Source organism: Desmodus rotundus, chromosome X, assembly GCF_022682495.2.
Source record: "Desmodus rotundus isolate HL8 chromosome X, HLdesRot8A.1, whole genome shotgun sequence".
NCBI lineage: Eukaryota > Metazoa > Chordata > Mammalia > Chiroptera > Phyllostomidae > Desmodus > Desmodus rotundus.
In genome coordinates, this window is record NC_071400.1 from 1,158,277 (window position 1) to 1,182,420 (window position 24,144).

Here is a 24,144-nt window from a genome sequence, read left to right on the forward strand (position 1 = left end):
CCCTTGTCTCTCTCTCCCCCCCCCACCCCCCCACCCCACCCCGTCTATTTGCCTGCAAACGTTGAATGACTTCTGAGGAGATGTTTCATACATTAACTTACTATGTATTCACATCCTGTACTGCAGCGTTGTAATAGAGTGTTTAGAATGTGAGGACCATTTTTGGGGTCTTTGTTCAGAGTTTGTTTCTTTTGTTATTGCTACAGACATTTCTTCAGCATAAATTATTCTAGGGCCAATTACTAGGTATTCAAAATTCCCTGAAACTTTTGGTAAATAGGTAGAATGTTCATTGTCAATGTTTTCTGATTTTGTTTATACACTCCTAAATTTTTGTGACTTAACCCCATGCAACCCAGAGTACAATGCCAAAGGCACTTAAACATGCCCTCGAAGTTTTTGAAAATAGTCATTGTATATTCTTTTAACGAATATCTATTGACTATCTACCATGTGCCAAGCACTGTGCTGTATGCAGAAGACATAAATGAAGTAAAGCAAAAACCCCAATCTCAAGAAGTCAGTCTTAGTGAAGAAAACAGACATGAAAACTGATTAATCTAAAACAATGACAGGTGTGATAGTAAAGGAAGAACAGGGTGTTACTGGAGAGAGGAAAAAGCACACAATTTTGGGTGGAGGATGAGTTAGAAGAAAGGTTCACAGAGGAGGTGGGCTTTAATGGTGAAAGCCCTTTTCAGGTGGGTAATAATAATAATAACAATAACTATCTTTTTTATTGGGCCTCTACTGTGTCTCAGGCACTAGGATGGTTATCATGATTATTATCTCCATTTTATAAATAAGGTAGCTGAGCTCAGGCAATTAAATAGCTTCTCCATGGTTACACAGCAAGTAAATAGCAGAGGCATCATCCAAACCCAATTTTATGTTACTCCATCCATATTATGTTACCATATTTGCCATCATTTTATATTTCTCCTTCTAATGTGTTCTTATGAAATGCTGTTTTTTCAATCCGTGATCATCTATTTGCTAGTTTTTATTTATATTGTTGTGTTTATTGTTTGTTGATTCAAAACCACTTTTTCTATGTACATTATGTTCAACAAATATAATAATTCCGGTGCTGCCTATCCTATATTGTTGTTGTAAGGATCAAGTGATAGAAAGGGTTTAGAAAGTCCTTGTAAAATTTGACAAGCTAGAAACAGACAAGTTATTGTTTATAAAAATCATTTCAGCTCTGAAAGGTAGCTAAGTTTTAGGTAGTTTAACTATTGCTTTCACTCCAAGTATGACTCACTTGTATCGGTTGATTTTCTCCTTGTATGTGTAGAAGTTTTCATGTTGTGTTCGTTTGCAATTATATTTAATTGATTTATAGTAAGTATTCTGATTTGGCAATAATTACATGACCATCTGTGGATAATACCAATCAAATTAATCATTTGTAAACTGGCTACCATTAGTTACTTTCATTTTCCACTCATATAATTTTGTAGATGCCTGTGTTCATGCGTCTCTGTGTGGAGCCCTATAATATATTACACCAGGACTAACGTCGAATTTAACTAAGCTAAGCTGCATTTTAGATCAACAATATGTGCATTAAATACATTTTGTTTTTGACATTCCTTAGAATTTCAACATAGTTGTGGCACCAGTAATTTCTTTCCATGTTTTTTTCTTATTTTGAATGCAATTTTCCAACAAGTGGTTCTTTTGGGGGATACATTTCTATAAAATTTACCAAGAGCTAATTATGTCTTTGTGCATTATTAATTTCTATATTGAAATATTTATTTCAGCATTATTGTTCTCAGTCTGCTACCACGTAGATTTTAAAATTTTGAGTTACTTTATTTACTTTAAAAAAGAATAAAAATTTTGTGATATTTGTAATAATAGTGATGGAATTAGCATTTCTCTATACTGTATTTTTTATACTTGCCTCAAAAAGTACATAAAGTCTGTTAGCACCAAAGATCTGGGAATTTAAAAAAATTGTGTTAGATATTTGTATTATGCACTTCTCTTCTTCTCTGTTTTCCCTAGAATTTTAGATATTAGAATTTTAGAATCTTAGGAAATTGTAGACATATCCTTTTTGAGCCTGCCTGATAGCAAGATGATGCCCGTACTATATGCAGGGTGAGAATGGAGCAACCTGTACTTTCCAATCTCTGTATTAAGCTTCATTAACTGAACTATTTTCTGATATTTTCTCTTTTATTGGATATAATTATTCATTTGTGTTAAGAAATCTTTTCTTTAATTCAAAACACTAGCCTGATTTAGTATTTCCCTAAAAATTTTTAGTTCCACTAGGACTTTCTTCTAGTTAACAATCAAAATTAAAATGGGCAACATGGATGATTATTTCTATTCTCCATGGATGTTTTCAGTTAGATAATAGCATGATCTATGAGCAATAAGCTGTAGGCCAGAAAGTGAAAATTGAAAATATTTTAATAGGTTGTGTACAGTCAGGAGTTTAAAGAGTCTTGACATATAATGTTTTCCTTCTCCCCTACCCTGAAGTCTTTTAAAACTTGAGAATATAAAATCCTGGTGTGCATTCCCCTTTGTTAAATAGAAAAATAATTAAGAGGGGGAAACCAGCTCTATTTTTAAGTATTTTGAAAGTGCTCCCTAACTTGCCTTTCACCATGTCCTGGCAATTTTCTCTGAATTTACTAACTTCAAACACAGTTAAGAAAATGTGTCATAATAGTTTGCATTTTAGCTTATGGTGAATTTCCAACTCTTATATTGTGAAAACTCAGCTCATTCCAGCCATATTTGCTATCGAATTGAATTTACTCTGTTATATCCACATCAAAGCTGTTCCAAAGGAGCATACTTATTAAAATATCTGAAACACCTCATCATGTGATAGCCTAGGCTACAAGGACGCAGCATAGAGCCTGTGGACCTCTTTTGAAGAAAGCTGCAGCAGATGGCTTGCTGTCACATATGAAGTCCTCCTAGGAAAGTTTGAATAGATCATTTCCATTCTAAGCCAAGAAATTTACAGTTTAAAAATAATATGTAGGGGAGAGGAGGGGTGATTGAGCACAAACAGGAAGTGCCAATGATGAGCAAGTCTTTGATTTGTATAAACCCGCATAGCATGTTTCTAAATTTCCAGGAGAAAATAAAAGGAAGACAAAAGACTTGTGAAGAAATTTTCTCTTTGTGGTTCATAACCACCACACGGTATATTGTCACATATATATCCCTTAGATTTAATTTGAATTTATACCCAGAAACATGTATACCAAGCTTTCCAGTGTCAGCACTTCTTGTTAATGTTCCAGAAAACATGTGGATAAGTAGATGGTGAATAGCCTCGACAATTGAAAAAATGGAGTCTATATTGATATCACTGCTGAGAGGGACTTGAAAAGTTATCACAAAATAAGATCTTTGTTATCAGCTAAAATCTTAGATTGTAAACATCTGAGCAATTAAACAATCTTTAAGTGTGGCAACGTGAAGTTTATTCCACATCGCTTTAACACAGATTTACTAGGTGAACACCACAGACAAGGTCCTGACGTAGCTGCCCGCAGGACACAAAAAAGCAGATAATAGGAATTCTTTCCTTACAGTACTTCACCATATGTGAAAAGACAAGATAAATATGCATTAATAGCTACTGAACAATTCATAAACCAGTATAAGCCAACACCACAAGGCATGATGTTATAGTAAAAATCAAAAGGGAGGCATATATGATAGATGTATGTGTGTTCAAAGGAAAGATAGCAATATGGGTTGAAGTAATCAAGGACAGGTTCCAGCAAGAAGTGAGACTTGAAATGAGACATGAAGTGGTTTTAGGTGGTAAGGAATTGTCCAGATGAGAGTAAGGAGTGAGATTATTCCATGTCTGAAGAGAAAGAAATACTAAAGTCTTCAAAGCTGTAATTAATGGCTGCAGAATTGCTTTTTGGAAGGAGGCATTAGCAAAGAGCAGCAATAGACTAGCATCCACGGACCCCTGGGTACAGTCAGATGTTACCCTGGCTTGACCAGGGATTGATCCTATCATCATAATTCCTGCATTTGCAATTTACTTTGCTGGGCCAATTTTATTATTTCCTACTCCCAAGTCATCATAAGTCAATCAATTACCATGTGGCATGTTTTACAAATTAACAAAAGCATTACAGCCAAGTATATATAATATGGCACAGAGGACTTTCATCTTCTGTTTGTGAACTAGCTAGCCCTATTTAAAAGGATCGCCCACAGATGTTCCACAGAAGGAGATGGGAAGGAGAAAGAAAGAATTCCACCCACTGAGAATATATTTAATTATTCTTACCAGGGCATCTGTGCGAACAATGCAAGCTGTGCAAAAATATTAATTTTAAATGTGGCATAATCTGTGCAAGTCTATAAAAAGAAAAGTACAAGCAGGCCAGTGAATGAAATAGATATATTGGAAGTTATCGGGCACCTTGGTGGTTTCAAAGTGTGTCTCTGTGGGTTATGGGTGGGTGGTGAGGTCCCTTTTGTGCTGCCTAAAATGTCCCAGGTGAACTTTCTATCCTTATATTGTGGAGCGGAGGGACGCATATCCGAAAGGTCCTCAAAGGTCAAATCATTGATCTTACCATAGCCTTTTGACTCCTGGAGTTTATAATAAAACATTAAATGGTGGGAAAAAACAATGTTTCAAATTATAATTTCCCCAGATTGAAAAAGGAGATTCATTAATCTTTTTCCTTTGTGCCCACTGCCTAGATTCCCCTCTGGCAAAGAAACCTAATGTTTCAGAATTTTCCTAGGTGAATCTAGTTTTAATCCTGCCTGGTTATGAACTCTTCTGATATATTCCGGGCTTGCAAAAAGGGAGCACTTTGCCACTTGAGAAAGACTAAGTCTGGGTCAGCCCTGAAGAAGGGTCATTTACTCTAAAGATGCCTTCACTGTTGCTGGAAAGTGAACAGGAAACATGTAGAAAAAAAAATACACATTTCCTCAAAAACTTGCCTTGGCTTTTGTTTTCTAACTCCTCTTCAACCTTAGATTATAAACCTCTAAATTTTGTTCACTCATATTGGTTAAATAACCTTTAATAACAGAGGAAAATAAACCCTTACCAATTTATGTGACCTAGGAAAGAAAAAAAGAAGAGAGTGTATTGAACATTTACTTTGTATTAGGTTTATTCTAGATATTCTAACATATTATCTCTTGGAATTCTTAAAACATCCATGTAACTTATTTTTTAGCATCTTTTCACATTGTATTTTTTCTATCACCACTTATCAACTTTATACCTTCCTCCACCTCCACCCACCGCCCTCCCCCTTGAAATCACCACACCATTGTCGATGTCAATGAGTCCTTTTCATTTTTCATACTTGTAACTTATTAACCTTTAACCATACCACACTTAAAAATTAATTCCACAAGCACCATGTGGTGAGGTTATGTACAATAATGTCCATTCTGACAAGTAGACTCACCCAGAAACACTGTACATTTGTCAATCTTCCAGAAATTAAAAACACAAAAGTGAGCTGCCTTCCAAAAAATGAAACTTTATTGGAATTTTCCCAGTACGCTTTGTAGAAGTCATCCTTCTCAGCCTTCTGGACCTAAAGATGATAGTTGTTCCAGTGTAGATATGCGGAGTGTTTTTAAAAGATTTTTTCCCTTTCTTTTCTTTGCTTACCAACAGCTATGGTAAAATGGTAAAGCTGTTTGTTGTTATAAACCTTTCTCAACTATAAAGAACATTGAGTTCTAGTATTTGCAACTTCCTGCTGACCAGATGTTTTGGCATCCTTTGTTTCTGGAGTCACATCACAACTCTTTTGGCTGGAACATAAGAGAGACTGTATCTGCTGAGTCTAGAAGTTAGCCATAGTGTATAATATACTTTATATAATATAACATATTAACAAATTATATACACATATACATTCACCCTCTAATCCAGATCCCTAAATGTCTGCAAATGTCATGTAGACAGTTCCCTGCAATCAATTTGGTTAATGAGGAAACTGGATGGGATAAATTTTAGGATGAATTTGCGAGAGTCCTGCCTTTTCACTTTTGTTCTTATTCAAATCAGTCAACACAGACAATTCAGAAAATCTGTGGGCTATCTGCCTTTTTCCTTATTTCTCTGGTGCTTTTCTAATCCAAGGAGCCAGAGAAAACATATAATGTATTATCTATCCAGGAGAGAGCCTCTGGGAAGATTTTGTGTCAGCCTCAGCTATGGGAGAACAGCTTTGCTCATCATAACCTGCGGGGACCACCACAGCACAGTCATCATTAAAACTTAGCTCAGTGGCTTTCGTTTTCCATTGCAAAAAGCAAACAAATGTTTTTTTCTGATCAATTGCACACATGGACATTTTGCCTAGTTTCACTAAAAATTCAACAAATGATGAGAAAAAAACGTGGATACAGCAATGATAAAATAGCCTTAGTGCGTACATACACACGACACTGGCCAAGAAATACTGGCTTTTTTAAAACACACAATGAGATGCTACAGATTGATCTCAAGCCTTGTTGATTTTGTATTTGGCTTATTGCGTATTATTTTCCATCATAGCGCCCAGAGATGGGAAGAACCAAAAAACAAGAGTGATGCTTAATGAGATCGATTGTGGTGTACTGTCCACATTGCATAAACCCACTTTGTACCACGCATGGTACTAAGCCCATAATCATTTCTGATAATGATATTGAAATTTTTCTTTGCTCTTCCCATGAACTTAAATTCTGTTCTTATGTGTCTTGTAGTAATTTTTCTGTTCTTATAGGCCAAATACTTTAAAATATGTTGTCTTACTTAATATTTAAAAAATCTTCTAAGGCACTATAGCAAAATTGTTGATTACAGCTGTCCCCTTTCTCCTCCTTAATAGAACTCTTATTTTTATTTATTTACGTATTGATTTTCCCCTTAAGGTTTTATATTTAAGGAAGCCAATGCCTTTTCTAATCCAACAGATGATGACAATGTCCAGGCAAGATTAGTATGTCATTTTCCTGACCAATAATTGGTTTATAGGCATAGGATGCACTTCTGACCAATGAGACCTGAGAGGAAGTCTGTTTGGGAACATCCAGGGAAAACTCTCTCTGATGATTAAATAAAAAGATAACAGATATATGCAAGAAGCAGGACCTCTTGTTCTTGTTCTGGACATATTTCTGTCTGTACCTGATTGCTGAAAGTATTTCAGCTTATCTTGCCCCCATGAACAGACTTAAGTTTAAATGCTTACAATGGCAGAGTAAAACTGTGGCAAGAACCTCGGTCTTTTGTGGTGTCAATACAAAGCATATTGTTTAAGTTGTTTGAGCCAAGATTTTCTGTTACTGTCAAGCAAAAAAGAATCTAAAATGTTATAACTACATATCAACTTCATTTTTCTTATAAAATATCTGAGGTTTAGAGAGGCTAATGGAGTTTCTTAATGTCTTGGAGCTAACATTGGGAGGGGCAGAGTTGGATGAATATGTTTTCTGTTATTTTTACTGCGACACACAGATTCCTCGAAATATTGTAACATTCATATATTGTTAAGTCATTTCTTTTAATATTTAAGTAATAAAGTCTGGAGGAAATGGTACCAAATTGGTCAGCTAATATGATATATATTATAATTTCTGACCCTGGTTAACTAAAATATTTCTTTTATTAAAGTCTAGAACTTATGATCATTATACGTACTTCCAACAGTATATTGGCTCTTTCCACCTTGATATCATGGAGCCGTCTCTTCTTTAACAGGTCCAATATTGAAATCAACATTTTTACCCAAAACCTGTTACACATTCTGTATTCAAATATTTATTAACTATATTGTAATTTGTCCATGGACCTAACCAGATATCTAGAAATCATTCCCAACATGTCTCTCACTCCTTATGTCTAATTCATAAGGAGATTTTTGTCTTTTTCATTCTGTAAATAATTATTTTCAATGTTGCATATGTCTACTACCCTTAGATATTGAGGTCTCTGCTTTGAAGCATCCTTATTATTTAAAACATAAAAATAATGTATTAAAGAATACATCGGCCTCACTCAAGATTCAGTTGCCAGAACTGACACAGCATGACCAACCTCTCCAAACATCCAGTCTTACAGCTGGAACTATTCAGGCTCCAGGGAAATTCTCCCCCATATCCCTGACCCTTTGTCCTTGAACCAAACCATGACTACATCCAAATGACATGAAGGTTTGTGGATTATACTAATGTTGGAGATGGGCACTTCTTTGCAATGTGAGGAAAAATTAGGCAGCAGAGACAGATAAGTGAAAATGTAACTTAACTTGTCATATACTTTTCTATCAGATATTATTATTGTCATAGATACTTACATAACAATGCATAATTTCTTGGTGGTGTTGAACATGCATTGTTCTTAATTTATGTTCCAATCTATGGTTTTAGACATACTCATGAATTCCCATAACATGCACACTTATCAACTGAGGAACATTTTCTAATAAACAATTCAGTGAAAATTATTGAATAATTTATATTACTCATATATGTAGATATGTAGTTCTAGACTTCACATGAATCAATCATGATACTAAATTTTTGGCAATTAGATAAATATTAGAATGTTAGAAATACAAAGAGCTTTACTTTATAAAATCATTTCATAAGATTTAGTTTCAGAAATTTAAATTAAAAACATTTCAAACTTGAGCAACTTTGAACTTATAAATTTGATATTCATTAAATAATTTATATTTTATTGTCAATTTAATGAATTATTTTAATATTCTAGAAAAATTAAAGTATAAATAATTATTGTATTTGATTTTGCTAAATTTTACATTTTTTGCTAAAAATATGTACAATTTTATACCCTTTGAATACACCTATTTTTTTAATCCTTTAAATTACTAACATGAGGAAACATTCAGAAAATAAAAACAGATAATATAAAAGTGTAACATGGGACAGCAATGGGAGAGAAATGGTGAGAACTGCAACTGAACAACAATTAAAAATGCAAAAAAAATTAAAAACTTAAAAAAGGACTAAATATAAAACTCAATAGATTTTGTGTGTATAATTTTTTTTACAAAAAGAAACAATGACAGCAGGTTTCTGGCGAGCATGATCCCCACAAAATTCATTAACATAACAGCACAGGCGGATATTAGACATTCTTTATGTAATGTAAAGTTAATTCCTGATCAAAACAAAGAATTTGAGCAAAGGAATTATTCTCATTAGGTCCCCAGTTTGAACAGATTAGATATAAATCCCTGCATCATTTTTTAACTGCACAGATATTTAATTACTAACCAAAACAATGAAAAAAAGAAAAAAATACTCCTATGAAAAAAATACTCCTATCAAATTCACAACTCAGAAGCAACAAATGCAGCTCTGTCCAGACCATTAGATGATGAAGAAAATTACATTCATAAAATACAGAAAATTGAAAGATGAAACTTCTGAATCTTTATCACATTTATTGGATTGTGATCATGGAAAAATGGCTGTTATGTCCTTAAAACAACACGATAATGTCTCTAACAAGGCATAATCCAAGTTTTACTAATGCTATATTTTTCTCCAATTGGATGAGCATAGGAGAACTTTTAATATTTCATGTAGCATCTAAATTTTTTGAATCGATAAATATACTGTGGAAAATGAATTTTGTGTACTACACTCAAAAACAATGTATTTTGTCACTGTGACTGCAATAGATTCACAACTAAAAGAACAGAAAATGTCACTTGTATACATACAATTGTGAGAACTGAGAGAACAACTTTTTGGTTAACAGTATTACTCATTGTTCAACAAAGACAAGTAAAGGCAGGTACAAAATGTTGTCATGGTGTTTTTAAAATAATGTGCCCAACTTTTAGCATGCATAGTATTGCATCGTATTTACAGAAAAACAAAAAATAGTTTTATTAGGTAATAAAATATTTTGAAATTTCGTGGTTAAACTTGTAAGATGAATAAAAAATAAGTAAAATATTGTTTTCCACGATGCAAAATTGAAAATGATATTTTAATGTAATAGATTAAAAAATGAGAAAATAAATCATTTAATTTAAAAACTAATTTTATTCAGTACAACTAAATTATAGCAAGAAAAATCATGTTGAATAAATAACATTTAATATAAAAATTACAGGTTTTGATTTTGTAAGGGACTGAAAAACAAACCATTTTAATTTGAGATTTGGATTTAAAAGACTTTTTACAACAAGGCTATGTTAATGATACTCAAGTTTGGTTTTTAAAAAATGGTGTGTGAGACAAAATTGTAGCTGAAAATGCAGAAGCATTTTTCTGTGCTATTTACAGAGCACATATTGAACATATTGAATTTTATACCAAGAGACATGGCCTCAACTGTGCTGGTAGTAATGACTTTTTCTTTTAAAAGTAGAGAAGCTATATATGATAATTTCAGGGTCTGCCATGAGGATAGAACATCTTAATTTAACGAATATTAATTTTACTCTTACAATCATCCTTAGACACCTGATGGAATGTCAACTAAATGCTGTTAAAATAATTACATTTAATTTGGACAAAATAAAAATGCACTACAATAATTTAGTGAAAAACAAAAGATCCTTAAATAAAGGTCAACTACTGATTTCTATTTGAAAACAAAACTAATTTTGAATTTATACTATCTACAGTTATTTGGTAGGAAACAATTCCTTTTTATTAATAACATTAAAGAGAACTTTAAAAATATAGACCTAAGTTTGATTATTCTATATTTAAAAGGATTAAACATTTTAAAATAGATAAAATGGTTTCTCTTTACAGAAAGGAATGCATGAAAATATGCAATAAAAGTGACATTCTAAAAATAATGATTTGGGGGAAAAAAGAAAATATTTACACAATCATAAGACAAGATATTCCCATAAAATACTGCTCAAGCTAATTTCTCTGGAGACTATTCTAAAGAAAGGCATATATATATATATATATATATATACACACACACACACACATATAACTCACATATATATGTATATATATATATAGTTCATTCAAGGTCAAAGTATAATCTTTATTAAAAGAAATTTGAACAAGTTGGACAACATAGTGCTATAATCCATTGTACTATAACAGAGCAGCACTGAAATTTTTTTCAACTTTTTTTTCTTCTCTAATTTTATTGTTGTTCAAGTACAGTTCTCTGCCTTTTCCCTTTATCCCACCCTAACCTCCAGCCCTCCCCACCTCCCTCCTGTTTCCACCCCCCCATTATTGTCCATGTGTTCTCTATAATTGTTCCTACAAACCCTTCACCCTTTCCCCCTGAAATTCCCTCCCCACTCCCTTCTGGTCACTGTTGGCCTTTTCTTAATTTCAGTGTCTTTGGTTATACTTTGCTTGCTTGTGTGTTTTGTTGATTAGGTTCCTGTTAAAGGTGAAATCATATGGTATTTGTCTTTCACCACCTGGCTTATTTTACTTAGCATAATGCTCTCCAGTTCCATCCATGCTGTCACAAAAGGTAGGAGCTCCTTCTTTCTTTCTGCTGCATAGAATTCCATTGTGTAAATGTACCATAGTTTTTTGATCCACTCATTGACTGATGGGCACCTAGGTTGCTTCCAGTACTTGGCTATTGTAAATTGTGCTGCTATGAACATTGGGGTGCATAGGTTCTTTTGGATTGGTGTTTCAGGGTTCTTAGGGTATAATCCCAGTAGCGGAATTGCTGGGTCAAAGGGCAGTTCCATTTTTAGTTTTCTGAGGAAATTCCATATTGTTTTCCACAGTGGCCTCACCAGTCTGCATTCCCACCAACAGTGCACTAGGGTTCCCTTTTCTCCGAATCCTCTCCAACACTTGTTTGTTGATTTGTTTATGTTGGCTATTCTGACCGTTCTATGGCCATACCACCCTGAACATGCCCGATCTTGTCTGATCTCAGAAGCTAAGCAGGGTGAGGCCTGGTTAGTACTTGGATGGGAGCACTGAATTTTTGAAGTAAGAAATTATGAAATATTCTATGGGTATAAATATTTCATTAAAAAACAGTGAAAATTACAATATAAGGCAGAGGTTTATGTGATGAAATTAAAATACCTTGTAATATATAATATCAATGCTTTATCCTATGTGACATTATAAAAGTGTCCATGATATATGAAATACATAATTATGGTTGATTGAAAAAAATTGATGCAATCAAAGAATGGGGTAAGGGTGAAGGTTGTTAGAAAAATATTGAAATAATTTAAGTTGAGATACAATTATATGTCTGAAAATAGAAAGGGACTCATGGACGTGGACAACAGTGAGGTGATTGGGGGGAGGGAGTATAAGGGGGATAAATGATAATGGAAAAATACAATTAATAAGAGAAAAGAAAATAAGGCAATGGCAGTGGAGATGGACAAAGGTTCTCTCCTAAAACTCACAAGAGGTTGAGACAAATATATAGTAATTTTTAATTATTTATCTGTTGATTTTATTGCTTGTCAAAATGTTGCTACCTGATCCTGAGAACACCCACACCTGTACAATAACAATTAAATTCCATCATCTCTCTATATGCACCATCCTCAGAAAATTATTAGGAAAATGTAAAAATCTTATGCCACTTCCCTGATTAAAATTCTTTAGTGCTTCTTTATCACACTTTTTAGCAGAGCCTACAGTAACCTTCAAGAATGGGTCCTTGGCTACCATATTTCCAGCTTCTTTTTTAAAAAAATTATTTTATTGTTGTTCAATTACAGTTGTCTGCATTTTCTCCCCGCCACTCCCCCCCACCGTAGCCAAACCTACCTCCCTCCCCTGCTTCCACCCTCCCCCTTGGTTTTGTCCATGTGTCCTTTATAGTAGTTCCTGTAATCCCCTCTACCCACTGTCCCCGACCCCACCCCCCACCCCCGCCCTGCCTTACCTAAATCTTTTAAGAATTTTTACTCAATTAAAAAAACATTTCCTCCTCTGGGGTTCCATAACACTTGAGGCATAATCCCATTGTAACACTTTCCACATTACTACTAAGTCTTTAAACATCTTTATAAATTTTTCTCATCATGAGTCTCTGAAATCCTCTAGGACAGGGATCATGTCTTGATTCATCTCTGTGTCTTCTGCCTCAGGATTTACTACAGAAGAGATGCTCTGCAAGGTACAAGACAATTTTATGTGGTTTAGTTTCTCCAGTTTGAAATGGAGATAATTTAGCTGTCCTACTTAACTTATAGAAATTAAAGAACTGATTGAGCTGTAGAGTTGCTTCAGTGATGGTGCCAACATATCACAAACAAGCTGTGTACTGAATCACTATGCTTAACTCATCTACACATGTCCATGAGGTTACCTTTAGTGACCTTTGCAGACTAAATGAGGAATATGATCTAATATACTTTCATTGGATCAACGGGAAAAATAGTATAATGGTTGATGCACTGTCTTTTGGTTAAATTGACAGGGGGACAATGTTTGAAAGTAGGAGTTTATCATGTTACTCCCTATGAGCACTATTTATTCACATTTTACTTGCTAGGGGGAGAAAATGTAGTCACCAGTTTTGAAACATCTTGTAACTCTCAACACTAAAGAGCTATTTACAAAAAAATAAAAAACTTTAAAGTTTATCTTTGAGAAGCAAAAAAGTCACTAAAGTAGGTAAAATACAGAAGTTTGTGAGAAGGGAAATACAATGTGTTGTAAAGCACAGATAAGTACTAGATTCTAGAGCGTTAAAACATTGTATAGCGTTACTGGCTTTTAGAAAGGCCTTTGGCTTTCAGACCACTTAAATTGAAATGCATGCATTTTAAACTACAATTAGCTTTTGACCCATGCCAAGGCATAAAGACCAGAATGATGGAGTTCTTTTTGGTTCATTTTTTTTTTTTTTGACATTTAGTGTTAGTACATTTGTATAGAATCTCAGGTTACTAGGAGTATCTGAAAGGAATGTTATTGCTTTTAAGAATTCCCTCACGTTACTAAATCAAATTCTACTCTGTGGTGATTATTAGGAAATACATTTACTATGATTTGTTTTTATTCCAAAAGCTCATGGCCTTATTCCGTAAACTAGGCTATGGATCAGCATTGCTCTTTTGGCTCTGATGGACTTTATATACATGTATCTTGTGGTCATTTATGGTGGTGTTAATTCAGCAGCTTTTTTTCCAGCAGAAGTTGTCTTCACAGCTACTAACATACAAAAGCAACAGGAGGGACCAAGTGCAATATTATAAAGTTATTTGTGAAGGGCTTCAGGAGGTGCATCCATATGTACACAGTGTTATAAACGTATAACCCCGTACATCTGTGCTTTAATTGACATGCACTCTATTATACTTATTACGACTGGTTAGCCATTTCTTTCATTTGGATCCATTTTATGGGGTTATGCTTATACTATAGAATTTCTATACCCTATGTTTAAAGTTTATATTAAAGACAATATTGTGTCTCCACTAATAACAATAAAAAGAGCATGCTTTGGGTTCTGGCCCAAGGCTCAGAAATATTAAGTGACTTACCCAAGGTCACATAGCTAGAAAGTGATGGTGCCAGGACTTGACTCCGAATCATTCTAAATCCAAAGTCCATGTTGCTAACCACAGAGATTCTACTTTCCCTTCATAAGCTCTTGTTGGGACCTGATAGATAAAGGAAAGGTCTCCGAATCTTAACTTCTCTGTCCAGGTGTATATTTAGAATATACACTATTAATGATTTATGAGTTTGAATTAAGGTATTAGCATCTATTAATGATTTATGAGTTAGAATTAACATATAGGAATTTTTCCTATAAAGGAATAAAAATCTAATTTGTTTCACCCTAAACAAATCAACTAAATTGTTAACATTTTAGTGTGAAATAGGTAATCACATGCTTTTCAGATTCAACTAGCATTCATTTGGGTACTCACTATGTCCTAGGCACTGGGTTAGACATGTACACATCACAGCAATGAGGGAAAAATAACCAAATAACAATAGTCAGCATTTATTCAATGTATATTATATGCCAAGCAATTTAGGCAATTTTACATATTTTCTAATTTAATTACCAGAACATTCCTGTGAATTAAGTACCTTGATCAACAACTGAGGAGTCGGAGCATCAGAAATAATTAGATATTTCTCTGAGGTCACAAAGGTAGAATGTTGTGGGGACTGTTTTATTCCAAAGCTCATGGCCTTATTCCCTAAACTAGGCTATGGATCAGCATTGCTCTTTGGGCTCTGGCGGACTTTATATACAAGTATCTTGTGGTTATTTACGGTGGTGTTAATTCAGCAGCTTTTTTCCAGCAGAAGTTGTCTTCACAGCTACTAACATACAAAAGCAACAGGAGGGACCAAGTGACAGCATAAAGAAGGCTGAGGCACGCAGCAAAGATACACCTTACCAATTTAACAATTTTCCCTGGGTCAGTCCTTAATAAAATGAGTCTCCTTTTACATATATTTTTCTCTGCTTTTCCCATTCTTTGCTGTTCACAACCACTTTCTAACACCATCTTGTTTGGTATCAGAGAGGCTATGGACAATGAGTCAGGGGCTGCAAATTCAGAAACACCTTTTCCTTCAGCTTTAACACACTTGAGCCATTCATAGAACTACTGTGTACATTCTTCCCATCTGCTGGCCTTCATCTTTATTGTGAATGATGGGGCAAAATTATTCAGGTAAATCGAAGCTTTTTGTAATAATCCGAACATGGATGTGAAGTGTAAAGAAAGAAACATGTATAATTTGACAATCTTTAAGGGGGAAAAAAAGGGCTTTTAGGGAGACCATGATTATGCCAAAATAAAGCAGCATTCTTCACATTCCTGAAATTGAGTGTCTTGCCTACTAGTCACATTGCACTAAAATTGGTTTGCATTCATCTACTGAATGAATTATTGAAATTTCCTAGGGAAATAAAGCTGCATCTACTTTTCTCAAAGCTTATTGTTTCGGCAAATATATTGAGCATCAGTTAAGTAATTTCAGCCTTTAATTTATTTAATGTATTACAGATGGATATCTGTTTAAGTCATAATGGGTCATTTCTGCCAAAAGGCAAGCCCTTCAGAGTTTGGCAGGAGGAAATACATGCATGCTTCATGTATCCTTAATTTAGTGTGAGAGCCTCCATCTTTTATCTCTGGAAAACAGTTCTGTCAGTAGGATGAACTTCTCTGTGAGGAAGTAAATTAGTTTGAGCATGGCAGAAATCCCACTATCCGATGCTTATTGTCACTCCCAATCCTGATGCCACCTTTAGCACCTTTCAGCAATACTTCTGACCATTTATTTACAATTAGATGTACACACAATTTTTCCTTTACTGTCTGGTGTGAGAAGTCTTTTATTTGTCTCCCTTTATCCTACATTCACGATTCTAACCAAAGTTTCCTTTGTCTATTTTACTTTGTCATGTTTCACAAATTTTGGCTAAGCCTTTCCTAATAAGTACCTGAATTAAAATTGATATATTATGCATATATTTCAATAATTGCTTTTGTTTGCTAAAAATGTGAAACAGTTCTGATAATTTCTTTGAGGTTAAATTATGCTTTGGTCACAGTTCATTCACAAATCTGGCTTTTTAAGGGTGGTTATTATTAAAAGATCTAGAACAAAACAAAGTGAATTTGTTTAAATAGTCCTGGACCACTTAAGGCTTTTTAAAGCAACAGACAAAACCTAAAAACAATTTTAAAAATTTGATAAATGGGACTTTATTACATCCCATATTATATGCATTGAATAATATACCATAAAATGCAAATTACAAGGAGAAAATAGAAAGTAAAATATACATGTGTCAAGGCACTATATTTTTATTATACTGATAATTCTAAAAATCAATAAGAAAAGCCAACAACCCCTCTACAGTAGGGGTTGTATTTTTCTACAATTTGTAGAAAAATGCAAATGGTGTTTAAATATATGAAATAAAGGACAATATCAATAATAGAAAACATATACAAGCCCTGGCCAGTGTGGCTCCGTGGATTGAGCATCAGCCTGTGAACCAAAGGGTCACTGGTTTGATTCCCAGTCAGGGTACATGCCTGGGTTGCAGGCCAGGTCCCCAGTAGGGGGTGCGTGAGAGGCAACCACACATCGATGTTTCTCTCCCTCTCTTTGTCTCTCCCTTCCCCTCTAACAAATAAATAAGTAAAATCTTTTAAAAATAAAAATGTTATTTAAAAAAATAAATTAAATGTTTGATTATACACTGTGTTGTAAAGGCCGTAAGAAAACAGGCATCCGCACAGATTGTTGGTAGTACTGAAATTGCCATAACTTCTTTGGAGGATAACTTAGCAATATCTATCAAAGTAACAAAATACACTTACCGTGAGTCCCAACAATTCCACTTCTGGTAATTTTGCCATAAATATGTGCATGTGCTCATATACATCATGTACAGTTGCATATTGGTATTTAAATTTATATTCATATAGTACATGCATATGTACATGTATACATACAATTATATAAACACAGAAACAGAATATCCTTGGATGGATACACCGGAAACTAGTAAGAGTGGTTATTTTTGAAGCAGGATGGTAGCAGGAAGGGTGTGGTTGCTGGGAAACTCAGGGATGGGAGTTCATTTATGAAAGAGATACTTGCTTTTCATTCTCTTCCTTTTTGTATTCTTTGATTTTTAACATGTGCCTTGTATATTAAGTAATATATATTTAATTATGCATTTACATATGTATTATGTTTCAAATATTTTTAAAACCAAGGGTGTCTATTTTGATGATTAGATATATCAGCTATTAAACTAAGAAATTAATGCTGTGTGTGAATTTAACAAATGATTGAACAGAGAAGGTCAAATTGGAAATGCAGAGCTTAAAAGTAAACAATTTATTCTAGAACCGGTGCGACACACAGATGGTGGCTTTAAAGAGAAAACAATAGGGAATTAATATTCAGACAAATTTTGACTAAAATCCTAGCTCGCCCATTTACTAAATATGTAGTCTCACTAATCTCTATGAGCCTCAGTTTCCACAGATATAGCACTGGCATGATAATGCCTGCATCATGGTGTTTTCCAAAGGATTCAATGAGACAATATGTATAAATTGCCTATTGTAGGGTTAGTTGCATAATAAGCACTCAATAAATGTTTGTTTTTAATTTTAAAATTATTATCAAAAATATCACTAAACAATGCTTTAGAATATGTAAATTTATTTTTCTTTGTTCTGTCCACAATTAGGCATAGATAATGTAAGCCAATTATTTAAAGTCTCTGAACCTCAAGTTTCTCATTTATAAAATTTGAATAATTACTCCCATCTCATCTACCTCAGTTTTGGAAGACTGATATGAGATTACATGTTTGGAAGGGCTTTGCATATTACAATAACCGAGGGCATTATCAGTACACCACAAAGGTTATTTTATGCTCTTTTATAGATTTCTGTTGATTTAGAAGATTCCACAAACTTCCACTAGATATTTTGGGGCTGTCTCTGGACTTCTATTCTGGTTACAATCACTGATAGAGAAAATACGTTAGAGGAACTATATGAATAAAGCACCTTTCACAACTCTCATTCTGTGGCATATTTCCTTTAATTTCTCAACCCTCTTTTAAGGACCTGCAATAAACAAAGGTGTGTGAGAAAGTTTCAGAAAGGTTCCATTCTGAAACTGCCTTACATCCTCTCATTGACTGTATGGGGATGTCACTAACAGAGAGCACGTATTTTTTAATTGAATTTAGAGATAGGGAGGAAGGGGCAGAGAGACATCAATTTGTTGTTCCACTTATTCGTGTATTCATTGGTTGCTTCTTGTGTGTGTCCTGACAAGAGATTGAACCTGCAACCTTGGTATATCAGGATGGCACTAACCAACTGAGCTACCCAGCCAAGGTCAGAAGGCACGTATTTTATCTTTATGGAAAAACCATTAACCCATTATTAAACAATTTCCTTGGATTATTGTCTGAATTGGTAGCATCTAAAGAAATAGAAAATAAGACTAGGGCAGAAGTCGAGGAAATTAACAAGCATGAGGTTTACCTGGGCTCCTAATGATAGATGAGGTAAGAGCGGGGTTTATTGGACAGCCAAACGCAACAGTGAAAGATCTCAGCAGAGGAAAGGAGTATTGCAAAATAAGATGGATTATCTTCAAAATTTTTCAGTGGGATCTTGCCCCCAAGTTTCCAGGTCTTTGAATGCCTAAGGCCCAAGAATTTGTGTATAGATTCAGACTAAGAAAGGGAATTTGAGACTTGTTACAGACTGGGTGTTTGTTTCCTCCCCAAATTCATATGTTGAAACTTCATCCAAGGTGTCATAGCATTCGGGGGTGGGGCCTTTGGAAAGTGTTTAGATCATGAAGGTTGGGTCCATGTGTATGGCATTAGTGTCCTTGTAAAAGAGGTCCAGAGAGCTCCATCTCCCCTTCTGCATTTGAGGACTCAGTGAGAAGGCACCATCTATGAACCAGAATGTGAACTTCACTAGGCACTGAATATGCTGGAAACGTAATCTCAGATTTATACCTTCAAGAACAGGGAGAAATACATTTCTATTGTTTAATTTATTTGATCTATGATATGTTTATTATAGCAGCCCAAACTGGACTAAGATAAGACTCTTCAGTGCTTTCCTTCAAACCTTGAATCCCCTCTAGAACATTCTAAACAGGTGAATGTGCAGTATTATTGCTTGATTGCTCTTATTGACAGAGAACTTAGTAATTTCTCAGGCCATAAGTTCCACATTTGTTCTCCTCATGATCATTGATTTTTTTCTGTTTTAACTTGTAATATAGGTTATATTGCTTTCATATAACAGTTTTTCAGCTATTTAAATATAGAAATTAAAGGTACTTGAATTTATTAGCATTCTTAGTTCTAAGTTCTATCAATTTTTCCTCCTCTGACATGCTTTCACATCCCTATGCTATTTCAGACATTTTCTTATAAATAGACTCTCACTTGTCAATATCCTGGCTGGTGCCCATAACTAAACATAGTTTTCCAGGTGACGTAATATCAACTAGTGCAAGCCTATCAGCTTCTTTCTTTTAGAAATTTTTCTCTTCTTAAAGATTGCCTTAGCATCTTAGAAGCCAAGATACTCCCTTCTTCTTTCTCACATTGTACTTACTGTTAATAAAACACCCTTCAGGTTTTGTTTTCCCATGTATTGTGGCTAAGCTGTGCTTCACATGTTTTACTCAGGGGCAACGCTGCGTGTGGTGTGCTGTGTGTGCATGTGTGCAATGGTTATTTTTTGCTGGATGTGGAATATGGACCTTTCAATTCTTTTTATAATTTCATATATCTATTTTCTAAATTGTCTATGAAGAATATATGCATTGCCTGTAATAATAAAAATATTAAAACTTATAACAAAGCATATGAATTATCTTGGGGGGGAGGCAAGTGCATTTGAACTGCATGCCCGATATAACCCTGAGAGCTCCTCCAGACAGTAGCTCGCCTTTTGTTGCAACAATGAACTTATTGTTAATAAATGCCCTTCGGTTTTTTTCACATGTATTCAGGCTAAGCTAGCTTTGTAATATAGATTAAGTTATTTAAGCTCTGTGTCTTTATATTTCAACATCTGTTAAGTGAAACATATTTATATAACCTGTCCCATCATGTTATTGCTAAATTAAATAAGCTAATATAAGCAAGGTTCTTACACAAGTACCTGCAATGTAGAAAGCCCTCAACAAATTATTGATTATTATTATTATTACTACACCATGAAACTTGAACTGGTGTATAGGGGAAGATACAACTTTTGGATTTGCTAGAATCTGAAATATTTCACATGTTTTATGGGAATATTGACACTGACCATCGATAAGGCCTCCAAAGATGTACACATCTCACCTTTTAATATAAGGCATTTCTTATATTCTTTATATTTAAATATATTCCTTATATTCCTTCCTCTCTCCCTTCCTTCCTTCTTCTCCCTCTTCCTCTCCCTCCATTCTTTTCTATCTGTTTATCTTTCTAGTTTTCTTGATGTATTTCCTTCTAATTCATTTGGTTTAAAACACAAAACTCTTATCTTGAGGTCAATATGGTACATACTTTTTTTACTTGACTGTATTCAGAAGTTTAGATACTTCTAAGTTTCTCAGCTGTGTGCACAGCAGTCATGCACTTAGAAATCTCATGCAACCTGGATAACTTTGGATATTTTTTTCTTTTCTACACATGAATATGAAGACATCAATAAAAGGACCAATGGCATTTCTTTCCTTGCAGTTTCTAAATTCAAGTAAAAGCTGCAGTTCAAAGAGAAAAGTGATCAAAATGTTTGGAGTTTAAGGGGACAAAAACCACTCCCAAACAATCTAGTTTTCACTAATGATGATTTATAATCTTTAAAAGCTTCTTTTAAGCTCATTTGAAGACTGGCTGGCATTGCACAGTGTATAATCTCCACTTAAGATCAAATCATCCCATTCATGCTCAGTCACAAAGAGGATTGGCGGTGAGGATAATGAGGACTTCCTACTTCTTTGGGGTGGTCTGGCCAAAACTGAAGCTATCTGAGACAGCCCTACTCAAATAGTTTAGTGAATGTAACACAAAAGATTTGAAGTTCTTTCACTTTTGTCCTTCTATCCATCCTAGTCCTAATATCAACATAGATTTTAGAACTCCCACAATGGTTTCTAACATTTGACCTATTTCATTTTCATTTTCTGTGTGGTCTAAGTGAAGCCGTGTGGGCATGTCAAGGAGCATTGGACTGACAATTAGGGGATTTGTTTCACAACCACAAGGAGTTTTGAGAGCTGAAATATATTTGAAGGCTTGGGGTTCCCCCCGTACCCCACCTAACCTTACTTACTAGGCTTAGGAAGATTTCATGTCCCTGCACTGCCATTACCTCTACTGAAATGTCAGTATGATTACACAACCAGATGATAACTTTTTAAATATATTAACTCTGTATCATACTTGGTTATAGAATTATAACCTCTAGAATACACCTTATACTCAGCAGGCCATAAGAAAATATTTGTACCTAGAAATACTTGTCCTGCCATTTTCAAAAGATGGTTCTAAAGATAAATTAAGATAGCACATATAAAAGTGCTTTGAATAATAGAATTATATAATTGGCATTTTAACCCACAATGATTTCACTTGTGTGGAATCTAATAAACAAAATAAACTAACAAACAAACTAGATAGGTGAGCTGTCAGAGAGGCGGGGGTGTTGCGGGGCTGGGTGAAAAAGGTGAAGAGATTAAGAAAAAAAACTCATAAACCCAGACAACAGCATGATGATTACAAGAGGGCAAAGGGGGTGGGGCAGGTAGAAGAGAGTAAAGGGGGATGAATGGTGAGGGAAGAAGACTTGACTTGGGGTAGTGAACACACAACACAACATATGGATGTATTATAGAGTTGTACACCTGAAACCTACAGAATCCCATTAACCAATGTTACCCAATAAATTCAATTAAAAATTGAGAAAGAGAATAACTAATACTAATTTGGCTTTTTAAAGTGCTTTCACATAAAGTTTCTTTCTTGATCTTGACAATGATCCTATGAGGTGGATGTTCTTATTTAGTTTATAAATAAATAAATTGCTCAGGAATTGAACAAAGAGTCTAATGCAGAATTTCTAAAATTGCCTCAAATTTGCTTTTTCATTGTCTTTTTTGTTAATTGTTATTCCATTACAGTTGTCCTCATTTTTCCCCCATTACGCTCCCCCACCTTCCCCTCCCCCATCTTCCACATCCAATCCACCCCGCAGTTACATATTTTTGTAAATCTTACACTTAAACAAACATGTGAAATACGTAATGCTTGGCCCAAAAGATAAAGTTCCATCTATATTAAAAGAACTATATAGTTTCGTTGTTTCCTCTTTGTGGAAGTCATTGTTAAAGCCACAGCATTATTAAAGATGCACCTCTTGATGCAAACTGGTAAGATAATCAAACTGATCAAGGATACGTTACTAACCCTAAAAGGAAAAGAAAACACTTCTTGCTGTAACATGCAAACAACAATGACTCTTGTTGTAAGTTAATCAAAACTTAAAGGAAAAAACATGTTCATGTCAAGTTTTCAAATTGAGTCTACTTGTGTCTCTTGTCTGAATTCAAAAGGAAAAAAATGCATTAACTTCACGTAAACTAAACTTTTAAAATTTATTATTATTACTTTTTTAATGGCCAAGGACTTATACTTAATGGCCTCTGAAGTAGTGTCTTTGAATTTCATAGTGTACACTACCCTCCCTTACTTACCATCTTGGGACAAGCAATACAGAATAGCTTTTTTCTCGAGTCAAGGACAAAACACATGCTTGATGGTGAATGATTCTAAAAGACTGATGTTTGATTCGGTGCTGCTTTATTTCTCTTGAACCTGGTAGGCATCTTATGTCACTCGGAGGAAAAACGTTCCTTCTCTCCAGCAAGGTTACTCTTTGTGATGAGCATTAAAACATAGCTTTAAAGCCATCCACAATTATGACCTTGACTAGGAAAATATAAGTTAATAAGGCTTCAACAAATTATGGTCTTTTTGGTCGATTTGCCTAGTGAACTGTTAATTGTAAAACTGAAAGACATTATGTTCAGCTTTCTCTATCACATCTTTTGTGTTTTAACAGTGACACTTCATTGAGTGCAATTAACAAAGCCTAGGAGATTTATTAACACACTTCTTCATGGCCAATGATCCATTCCACTTAAGACATAACACTGTAAAATGCACATTATCTCCTTTTGGCACTTACAATAATGCTTCATGAACTAGGAAGGCATATGTTAAAGCAGATAAAATAGCATTATTAGCTGACAAATCTTACAATTTATTAGACAGTTAATTTATCAGCTTAAAAGACACTTAAAACAGCTGTGCATTTAATGTCTTTTTAATGTATCCAGTAAAACTTGCATAATTGCCTGTAGTGCAATTTATTTTTAGCTATGTTGCAAAATGTCTGCATTTACTGTTTACATCTTCTTTAATTTTTCCTGCAAGGCTCATCACATCTCTGCCTGAGCCCTAACGGCCAGGGCCGATGAGCAGACAAAAAGCCTCCTCAAACAAATGGTTCCCTGGGAATGAGCTATTCGAAAGTGCATGCTGTTTCGGACCCAAGGAGTGTTAGCATTTCATCTCCACCCCAAGGGCAAAGGATGAGGTTCCAG